Source organism: Pelmatolapia mariae, linkage group LG8 (assembly GCF_036321145.2).
Source record: "Pelmatolapia mariae isolate MD_Pm_ZW linkage group LG8, Pm_UMD_F_2, whole genome shotgun sequence".
Lineage (NCBI taxonomy): Eukaryota > Metazoa > Chordata > Actinopteri > Cichliformes > Cichlidae > Pelmatolapia > Pelmatolapia mariae.
The window spans coordinates 12,849,664-12,860,644 of record NC_086234.1 but is presented as its reverse complement, the minus strand read 5'-3'; positions in this window follow the sequence as shown (position 1 = coordinate 12,860,644).

The following is a 10,981-nucleotide window of genomic DNA, read 5'->3' as shown; positions in this document are numbered from 1 at the left end:
ATTATGATAGCCATCATTGAATTGCTTGATGATTGATTACTTTTTATACACCGGTGTTCAAATGGTCTTTATATGTGAGCAGCATCGCCTTTATATTAGACGACTGTTAAGTTCACAGGAAATGTAGCCCAAATAAGTTTGTAGCAAACTGCTTACAAGTTTAACTAGAAATAAACAAACTTTAAAGAGTCCTTAATGCAGCAGCATTGATGTTTTCTTCGTAGTATTTGAATTTCACTGAACTGCCTATGATTGGTAACTGTTTACACTTGTGAACCTATTTATTACTTCTTATAGACACTGTAGAGTTCCTCTGTGATTTTTCAAAATTACAGCTATAGTTTGAGTCTGTATGATATCATGAATGTGGCATAATTCTCAAAGACACAGATCTGTGTGAAAACCAGGATTTTCCTGTTTATTATTGATCTTTTCCCCTATTTCTAAATAGTATTTAATTAGTTATACATTTCCATGTTACTCTTGTATGTCATTGATGCTCAGACTGTGGCATTTCACCTCACATTACAAGTCAAAGCAGCACAGTGATGCAGTAGTTAACATTATTGCTTTACTGCAAGAAGGTTTGAATCCAGCGGCTGAATCTTTTGTGAATTTTACATGTTCTCTCCATGCAAACACCACAGGCTGCAGTCAAAGTTCAGACATGTAAGTTAAGTTAAAAGATGATTCTTTATTGGCCGTACGTGTGAATCGTTGCCTGGAATAATCTGGTCTCCACCTTAAGTTTTAGCTGTGATAGGCTCCAGCCCTCCCTATCCGTGACCCTGAATTGGATAAGCGGAAGAAAATGGATGGATCGATAAAACAAGCCAACATCTGTTATGCTGATAAGTCATTCATAACTTCTTAACCTCTCACCTCTTTTCATATCATCCTCCTTGTCTTCTCCAACTTTTTTCGCCTCCCAAGAAATGTATGGGGGGTAACCTTGTGAGGGCTCACCTCACCTCTCCTCTCCAAGCTTGTCAGACCCAATCTGCAGTCATTTGGTGTGAAATGTGTGCTTTGGTCCAGGCCTCTCAAGGTCAGGTCCTGGTAATTGATGTTGCTTATTCATCTGTTTCCTGTGTCTTTTCTCCCTCCTTACACAGCGGCCTTTGTTTGCATAAATTGTTTGAAGATTTACTGTAGTTCTTAAAGGCTCTGAGAAGTGTCCCCCTGCTGCCTAGGCTCAATATGTCTGCCTCACTGGAGGCCCAGCGCTGATGACACACTGCTGGTCTTAGACAAAGACCTGTTTTTCCAAGACTCGATGGAGGGAGCATCTCCCTGCATAACAATAGACCTAAGACTTGAATAAGACTTATAGTCGCTCTTGTGTGCTCTAAATAACACTTAAAATGGCTTGTAAAAGAAAAGAGAAAAAGAGTAAAGATGATTTAATTTTGTATGATGTACATGAGTTTTTCATCCCTTTCTGAGGCCAGCTAATAAATACAACAAGTACCTCATCCATTCCAAAATTATATGCATATCAATATTTCCTTCTCCTAAATCTCCTAAATTGCCTTTTTTTTGGCAGAAAATCCTGGCAGTAGTACAAATCTAAATCAGAATTTCCAAGAGCTACAAACATCTCCAAACTAGAGGGAAAAAAACTTGAATATTGGCTGAAGTGAATACTTTACAAGTACATTAAGTATCTGTTTCGCCACTTCCTGTGCTGCTGCAGTGCTGTGTGCCCTTGATGGCTGTCACCCAAGGTGCAGATAAACAATAGGCTCATTTGAAAACAAAGAAATGATTATGGGGGACGTTTAATCCCAGCTTGACATGTCAGCAGGCAGCATGGGCGACAGCTTTCAAGAGAGGCTTTGAAGTGGCAATCTTTTCAGATTCTTGGCTCATTACACAATAAAGAACACTTCACATGTAGCTGAAGTGGGCTGGGAAATGATGGTTAATGATGTTTATGGGCTCCTTGACTTGCAAGTGAATTTACAAGATTGGCCGTCATGTGGCTAGCTGGTTCTTTTTGAATAATGGAGAGGTAAGGCAACAGGAAATACTTAGTCACTCAGGAAGTATAATCTGTTCTCACTGCAAGCAAGCAACCAGGTTGAAAAAAAGGATTAGATTGCGAGAAAGTGAGCCAGTAAAACTTTTTATGATTGAAACAAGGAAACTGTAGCTATTAAACAAATAGAGAAAGCAAACATACTGATTCAAATACAGACAGAAATTAAGCTCCTGTCAAGTCACTCCTCTCACTTGGATTATCTTCACTGAGTTCTTGAAAAGTCTCTTCTCAGATGTGTTGAATTCATATAATGGCTTCCCCTCGGCAGTAAGTTGGGTATTTTACTCCTTTATCATCCCCAAACAATAGTCCTAATCTCCTTGATCATGCACTGTGAACAAGTGAGCAGGAATGTGAGTGACGTGCCCACAGTAAACATAGGAAATGCACCTGTGAGGACAATGTGCTACGGAGGAACAAAAAAATGCACACAAGGCAGCTGGAAACCTTTTAATTAGTGCTAATTACCTTAGCAGAGGAACGTTAGGAGGCTTGAAAGGATTTGTGTCAGCGCGTGAGAGATCAAAGATTGAGGCGGTCACGTTTTGTTCTGCTGAGTCAAAAACTCATAAGGAGGGTGATAATGGGGCCCAGGAGACTGGAAACCCAGGTGGTGGTGTGTTCAAGTCCCAGACAAGTCTTAAAACAATCACATAGTTATTTTTAAAGCATTAATTCAATGTGTCTTTCATAAGGACATACATAAGATTTACATTTAAAAGTGATAGCAGATATTTCTGTATTCATTATTTAAGTGTAAAACGATATCAGCTAATCCTGTCACTCAGCGTGTTTAATTTTAATGATTGTAAAGCCAGAGGAGGCAAGTTTTCCAGTCACAACCCATCAAACCAACTTGTGTGATGGTATCTGCAAGTTTTTTTCTGGAGGTGGGTCAAATCTAGCTCAAAAGTCGGTCCCCTTCACATCCAATTCACCGTCACATTCTTACCTACAGGCAACCTCTGCTGAGCCCCGGTCATTAATCAAAGCGGAGTGCTGTCCTGACCTCAGCCCCTTCCCTTTGAAGTGCTCTGTCCTCTGCAGCATGAGGAAATCATTTGCTGCCTGATTCAATGAGCCATCAGTCGAGCCAGCAGACCTAATGACATGTGAGAATATTAACCTCCTACCACCAAGAGTGCTGCTGCTTGGGAAGCAGTCTATTATTCATCCAAGGTTTTACTCAAACCTTTTTTACAGCCCTGCTTCTATGTTAAACCCTTTTGTAACTTGTAAGTTGTAACTATGAAACCATCCAGGACTAAAAAAAACAACATAAAAACTTCACACGTGAAGCTCTGCTTTATTGCTTACGCTCATAATTTATTTTATTGCCTATCTATTTGCAGTGATGGGGTTGTAATAAAAAAAGTGATGCATTACACATTACTTTTCTTCCAAGTAATGGGACACTGCTCATTATATTACTTTCACATTATCCTGTAAGATGACCTGAAATGCACCGTCACACATATGATTTCTTTTTGTTTAGGTGTTAGGTATGATCACAAAACTGGCAACACAAAGCAAAGTTGAAAACCAGCTCAAAACCAGACTTCAAAGTGATCGCTACAATGATTCTAGTGTAGAAACATGTACAGATAGAAATGGAGCCTTGAATGCTGTGCTAACTGCCTTTGTTATTTTTTACTGTCCAGATGCTTGCAAAAGCCAGTGCAGTATTACCATTGTGCTCCTGTCCTTTTGTGCAACAGCAAAATAAATGTCCATATCTCCATTCCTTAAAAGTTGTGGACTTCTCTATTATTTTCCTCATCCCAGCACATGAACCAAAATCATATGATTGTAGTCTAGTGCAAGAAGAATTCTGTCTGCCCTTAGGTTACAGAGGTTACTCTTTTAAATTAAGTAAGATGGCTGCAACACATTCTCACTCCCAAAGTGTAACATTTTACGCTAGGTGACAAATCGTCGGTATATTACGCTTTCGGCCACCCAACACGTCCCTATATTAGGAGTTCGGAAAAATGAGGGAACATGAGAACTGTTTGGAATGAATCTACACATGTACGTTAACATAATTGTAAGTGTAATGTCATTACTGAATTTCGTACAATAACCCGTTACACTACTGCATTACTGAAAAATGTAACGTGATTGCAGTAATGCATTACTTCACCTATTTCACCATCACCCAACAGTACTTATTTTATTCAACAACATGTAAAACCATGTAATACAAAAGTGTTTTCTCAGTAGAAAGGTTTGCATAGCTGTAGGGTTACTTTTCTCAAAATACAATCTATAAGGTCTGACTATGTTTTTACACCCAGAGATTATTCCACAGTTACACAGTTAATATTCAGGTAAAGCCGAAAAAGATTGATGGAGACAAAATGAAGTGCTACATGAGGACCAAGTCAAGTGAATTTCACTAAAATAGCACATTTTAAAACAACAGACGATGACCCACAATCAAAATAATGATATAAATGTGATAAATAAAGTTAGAATAGCTGTTTAGTATGAAAAGGTGTATTGTTTGTGTATGTTTTTACCACTTTTAATATAATATTAATGATATATAGATATTATATCGATATTTATAGATAGTTAAATGTAGATAGGGACAACCCCAGTGACAAAATATAAAAAAGGGGTTAGATTGGTTCTTCAATAGTTATCAAGATATCTTAACATAACCAAACAAATGTCAAATTATTTAATCATATTTTTAATCAAGACAAACTTGAAAGATGGACGTAATGAATTGTTGGAGTTAGCTTTGAAGTATTTTGGCCATCTCCTTCTTGGCTCAAATACTAAATATAGAAATGTAACTTGGTGCTTTTAGGGTGGAAGTGAAAGACGAGGCATGGATCTGACGGAGAAAGCAAGGACACATTGAACATCAATCAGTAGCAACTTGTAATGAGGAATTCCTGCTTTATTGCTGTCTTTACTCTGAATCGGGCTATAATTTGCTTTACTGCCTACTTATCTGTATTCAATAAAGTTTTTTTTTGTTACTCCATTGTTTACAAGGGGTGACTACATCAGATAGATCCACACATTTGATGTGGCACAGACTTTTATTCCAGATGCCCTTCCTGACACAACCCTTCCAGGAATTTTTTATCGCCTCGCAGTCCTGAACAAGGCATCTTCCAATAACACGCAAATGTGTTAAACTCAACACACATATTTATATGTGGTAACTTTGGTTTTCCATAATCATAAAAGCTATAAAATCAAATGCATTTTTGCAACCAGAGGAGTCGCCCCCTGCTGGCCGTTACATAGAATAAACAGATAATTTTATGATTACTGTGTAAATAACTTTTAGATGTTCTACGGGACTGCTTATGATTTGTTTGTATTGACATTTTTGTTGAAACAAACCCCAAATCTTCAGTTATGATGAGCTTTCAGAGGCGCCATTGACTATTTTCTAACCTTAAATGACTATTCTGCAACATATGTCTTAATTTGGCTCAAAATCATTAAAAAAAGACTTTAACCAACAATGTCATGTCCTTAAATAGAAGGTGAAACCTTATTTTTTTACAGCCATGCTCCTCCGTGCCATTCATTATAATTTTCTATCTCAACGGGCAATCTGTACTGAGAAGCATCCAGTCCATTACACACATATGAGTCCCATCACTCCTGCAGTATTGACAAATTCATCAGGCATTTTTCTCTGTGCTCCCTGAGCAGAATTTAGATTCAACTGCCATTCCCAACCCAGAACGGCCTTGTTAGAATACAAACATGACTTCTCCAGTCTCCAGCTTGTTGGGAGCTCTTACAGTGATGAGCCATTACCTGTCAGTGAACAGAGCATGACCTAGAGTTTATGCTGATTTGTCAAATCGAAGACAGTGTCGACTAGAAATGCATCTGGCATTATTTGACGTGTAAAAAGACAAGTCTGATATTTTATTTTACACAAGCAATCAGACCTTTAACTACAATATTTACAGCTGGTAGACAAACAATAGCAATTCACTGCAGTCCAATGTGGCTGATTGGAGTCACATTTCTTCTCATTCTGTAAATATATGACCAGGAGTGGCTCGATTTTAGTTTCCACGAACTCTTGTGTGAAATTAGAGTAGCACTAAATGTGCCAGACTGATTACCAGGTACTCATTAACTTTGTTTGAATGTTTGAATGCAGATAGATAAAACATATATGAGGACATTCTCTCAGCTTCAACTTGTGCTTGAGCTTTTTATCGACTAACTGTGTGCTTTGAGTTGTCAGCAATGTTACAAAACAGATTTAGATGCCAGTCTACAAATGATCCATAAATGAAAGAAATTAACCCTCGATTGGCTACATAATTAAAAAAAAAACCAATGTTGCACTGTACAGTGAGTTCAGAGAAGAGCAACATCAGACCTATTTCAGTTGATCGTATTCACTATCTGTTCATCACTGTCAAATACCAAGGCTGTCTCACTCCTTGTCACATACAGTAGCAGAGAAGCCTGGACTGACACCAAGTGGAATTCAATCTGACAAGTGATAAAAAAGTGTTTTGGCATGTTACGGGCCTTGTGGGCTGGCCTTAGTACCCCATGGTCGCAGGTTGAGGACATCCGACCTGAAATGCATGCAAACTAATGGCCAGCATGACTGACATTTCCACCAATGAGCCCAAAGTGTTCGCCTGTTGTCAGCAGGAGTTTATCAATAGGCACGTCTGCATATGCAGTCGCCTATCGATCCATCCATCTCTGTCCGCCCCTCTCTGCATCACTGTGGCTGTCTGTTGTCATTCAGTGGATTGGCTGTGAGGAAATATTGCTGCAGAAGCCTGAATCTGCAATCCTTCCACCTTGGGAAAGGGATTTATAACAACAGGAGAATTTTTATATGATCACATAGATATCTCACCTGACCCGAATCTCACCTGTTTTGGACACTGAAACAGATTTATGCCTTTTAATTTGTCAGTCAGCTTCGCACTTTAGCACCTTGTAGGAAGCGTACAAATAGACACTCCAGGCGTATGCATGCCGTGTTGGGTCTTTTCCATTAGCGTTAACATCATTAATGAATGCAAGGTAGCCGGGCCTCATTTGCACTATTCGCCCATGGAGACTGACTCGCTGCACTGAGTGTTTTGGTAACAAGGCCCCAGGTTAATTGTGGCGAGTACCAGAGGCCTTGTCCCTTCAGATAACATGGAGCTTTAGAGCAGCGAGATGCTGTGTGATTAGAGAAAGGGGCCAGGGAGGTGACTTAGGTGAGGATAAAGAAGCCAGATCAGGTCTCTAAGGAGTGAAAGGTTTGAGTCTGTGGGGGATTGAGGTAAACAAGATTGTACCTGTGAGGGAGATAGAAAGAAGCTGCTGCCCCCAGGTCATTATTGCCCTTCGAGCATCAAGCAGAAGGCGCGCACACAGCTCGGTGCTTATCAATGTCCATTGAATAACAGGGCTGCTGTTTTGCCCTAAACTGTCGGCGAGTCAAAGCAATCTTTCTCGATGACAGACATTCAGGGGCCACGAGGAGCAAGTGAAGATTGAATTAATGAAACGCCTGCATTTATGCAATGAAGCAGTGAGATAATAACTTCTTCCCATTTGGCTAATCAGGGTTATTCGGCCTACATATATGTAAATCATTCTCAGAAATGAATTGTAATGACAGGTTCATTGGCAATATATTATTATTACACCTATAGCGTCAAACCTGGCCCGAACCGCGGCTCCCATGGCAGTGAGTTTAGCTGATTAAATCACTGGGTGCACACAGCAGTGGTGACACGAAAACAACAATTAATAAGCCAACCCCCAGTGCACAGCGGCTCCATTTTAACCAGGCTGCTAATAACATTACATGGCAAAAATATCCTAATCAGACAGGTGAAAAGGGATTTGGAAGCAATTTGATTTTCTTGCTTAGCGCAAGCTCTTGGCCAGCAGCCGTGGCTATATTAGAGGACTTTATATAGAAATATTCGCCAGTATTAGAACTTGTGCTAAAGATGCTGCTTGCTTTATGTACAGGCGAGATAAGAGTTCTGTTTTTACTGTGCTGTTTATCTTGACAGCTTTCTCTCTTTATCTCCTCGGTATCCTCACTCCCTCATTCCCTTCCCCCATGAACCCCCACCACACTCACACATGCACGATCACTCACAAAGAATGCACATTAAAAAGGATTTGTTCCCCAAAGAAGGTCGGCATTTGTAAGGCTACTGACAGATTTAAGTGTCAATTAAGTTGATGTACAGTGGGCACATTATCATACAAGGTTGTCAGCCGTGGCCATTTGAGAGAAACAAATACCCGGAGCTTTACACCTTACACGGCTTGAACTTTGTATGGACCCACAGTTGCAATGAATGTCACAGTCAATCATTTATCCAGTTGGCAAGTGTTCTGGTGGGGAGTGTGAGATCAAGTCATTTTATACAAATAACAACCACACACACACATGCAAAAAAAAAAAAAAAAAATCTGGTTGGCGAAATGCTTTGTCATGTTCAGCGGCTATGTCCCATCCCTGGCCTGTTTGGAGGTCTTAAACTCATTACTGGAAGGGGGGAAAATTATACCTCTGCACAAGGATGATGGATGACAAGTTAAATTTGTGTCCAGGGACTGAAGGTGAATGGTGACAGAGGTATTTATCTTGAGAATGGAGGTTGGGGTCAGGCGAGGCTGGGTGCCTTAAGGCACAAGACATTGACAAATTTATCCTGTGGACCCCATTGCTTGGGCCTTTTCTTTGTTTTGAATCCTGGCCACTCGCTAAGTGACCCACATCCCTCATGCTGCCAGTGTGTGAAAAATGCTGTGCCACGCCAGGCATCCTACCTCTGCTCAAGCTTGTAGTTCATTCTTCTGTGAGACCTAAGTCTTTGACTCATTTTGAACCACGCTTGTTCGGGCTATTCAGAAAATGTGAGATTCTGGGTCACTGGGTTAATTTATGTTCTCAAAGTTACAAATGGATTTTGAAATATTCTTAATGACAAAGTTTCCTGACTGGCTTTAAAGGCTGCTTTGATCTGAGCTGGTACAGTTTAAGTTTAAACAGATAAACTGTTTAAACAAATGTTTGCTTCTACTTACAGTCATGGTGACAATTATCCTGCAAGATCTTCAGTGTTTACACTAGTGAGACAGGGGAATGTGTATACATGTGTCTAAGTAGGGATATGATGTATAGAGAAGGGGGTGAGCCACAGAGACCTCTAGTGGAGACTGAAGAATCCTTATGAAGTTTGACCTCAGATTTTGTATCCTCTTGTTGTTTAGACTTCATCAACTATCTAAGCAACCTTGAAGTTAGAGTAATAAAAAATATAGTGCTGATCAGTAGCTCTAAAAATATGTGCATTTAGAGATTTGCACATTTTATAAGACTTACCTTTCTGTAATATTATGCATCATTTTCAACCTATCAGCATTTTGTTAGCATTTTTTTTTCCACGACACAGAGTCTTTGATTTCACAGTGAACTTTAATGAATTCACTTAACATTATACATAGCTTTCTGGTGAAAAACCTTGTAAGACAGTGCTGGAGGTATTTTAGCTTTCATTTGGTGAAGGGTGGAGTACATGCTGGACAGGTCACCATGACAGAGCCAAGTCAGAGTGACACACAACTATTCACACTCACAGTCACACCTGCAGCCAAGTTTGAATCACCAGTTAACCTAAAAGGATGTTTTTGGACTGTTCATGAAAGCCAGAGTACGTGACGAGAACCTATGCAGACCAACACTGTCTCATTAACTGTCAGTGACCATTGCTCCATCTCCTTTCTGCCAGGCTTGTGGGCTAAAGCAGCCACAATGTCAAACTAATTCTGAACGATAAAAATATAAACTAATACCAAAGTAATAATAACAACTGCTCACCTCCAATTTTTAAGAGAAAAATATGTTTTGCAAAGCATACCAAAAACGGAGACCTTTCTCCTTCATATTAAAAGCTGCACCTTTTGATCCATGTTGGGTGCACTCATAAGACACAACTTTTACTTTGAAGGCGAATTGTCTTCATTTCCAGTTTGAGTTGCACTCTTCACAGTTTGATTACTACTCTTGAGTAGTGTTTGCTAACAAGTCTGTGTCGTCCATCAAAACTATGGGTGACCCCGACAAGGAGCTAGCAGCTAAACTAATCACAGGAGGTTTTTATTTCACCTTATACCTCTTTGCTATTAATTTCAGTCGGTGACAGCAAACAACCTCCAGGGGCCACTCACCAGCAGGTCAGGGGATCATATCTTTTTATGCTAGTCACAAAGGCAGCTAACTAAGTAGGTTTGGTTGTAAGCTTGCATGTTTAATCATTACAGTGGTCCTAACAAACTAACACTGGTTAGTTAGCAACTAATTTGTTAGGATTTTCCTCCTAGGAAGACACAACTCTGTAACACCTGAGCCATCTTCCTGTGGGCTAAAGCAAACTAGCTAACTTTGCTGCCGGACTGCTAGGAGCCCAGGTCTTCATGTCAGTGGTGACATGTAATAACCTAAATTGTTACATGTGGAAACAGCAAGTTTAAATGACTATTTCTTTAATAATCCAAGCAATCTGATAACCATCTTATCAGCTGGGTGGGTAGTGTACAGATCCTTATTGAGGTTTTTTCTATACTTTATTTAAAGTGACAGCTTCAAGTTAATTGATTCAGACTTACTTACTAGAAGACTCTTTTACAAAAAAAATCTAATGGTAATTTAAAATATAGTCTTTTATTTTAAAATAGTTATATTGTAATTGTATTTATTTATTCATAATTTGTATATTAAGGCTATTTTTGTTATATATTTTGAAATCATTGCAGATTTAATAATTCATGGCTAGAGAGTGATTGTGTGTACGGTCATCTGAGGGAAATTTGTGTTTCAACACATTGCATCTGTGGTTTTGTGTTCTGATACCAAGGGTCTGATTTTCCAATTAGGGTGTATCAATGCTGAATTCAGTGCGGAGG